Here is a 957-nt window from a genome sequence, read left to right on the forward strand (position 1 = left end):
GCCAGCCTTCTGGTTAGCAGTCAAGTGCCTTAGGCACTATAAGGTTGTCTAATTCAAGATGGCCCAAAGCAGTCCATTTCAGCTCACTCATGCCTAGGATATCAATGTTTATGAGTTCCATTTCATTTTTGACAACTTCCAGTTTTCCTAGATTCATGCTTCATACATTCCATGTTCCTATTATTGATGGATGTTTGCAGCTATTTCTTCTCAAGTTGAGTTGTGCCACATCAGCAATGCTCAAAAGCTTTACCTTATCCATATCAGTAAGGCTGGTTTTGCTCTGATGATGCAGCTCTTTCCCAGTTGTATTTTGAGAGCCTTCCAATCTAAGTGGCTCATCCTCCTGCTCTGTTTTGGATAATGTTTCCAGGCTATTCATAAAGTTGCCCAGTAATGTATCGGACAGTGTTTCTCTGCTATTCATAAGGTTTTCCCTGGCCAATTCTTTGAGAAGTGGGAAGGCTCTTCCTTCTTCCTAGTCTGTCTCAGTCTGCAAGCCTCACTGAAACCTGTGCACCATGTGCACCCCACTGGGTTTGAAACACTGGTGGCACAGCCTCAAGCCTCACAGCAACATGCCACCACAGTAGGACAAACCGACAGACAAGTTTGTCTCCCTTAGCTGTTTGAAACCTCTCCAACCTCCCCTTACCTGGGTCCCTGCCACTGCCTTCTCATTCTACCCTGGTCCCCCTGGCCTTTATCTCTCCTTTCCCCCACTTTCCTGTCTTGCCACTTGTGGGACGTGGTCTGGGTTCCCTCTCCTTATCCAAATCCCTGCCACTGCCTCCTCGCTCTGTCCCATTCCCCTGGCCTTTTTCTCTCCTTCTCCTGCTTTTCTGCCTTGCCACTTATGGGGCATGGCCCAGGTTCCCTCGCCTTACCTGGATCCCTGCTACTGCCTCCTCCAAAATGCCATGTTATGTTGGGGGTGGGGACTAAAAAACTTATTGC

Source organism: Orycteropus afer, unplaced genomic scaffold (assembly GCF_000298275.1).
Source record: "Orycteropus afer afer isolate SDZICR_OR568_19922 unplaced genomic scaffold, OryAfe1.0 scaffold00224, whole genome shotgun sequence".
NCBI lineage: Eukaryota > Metazoa > Chordata > Mammalia > Tubulidentata > Orycteropodidae > Orycteropus > Orycteropus afer.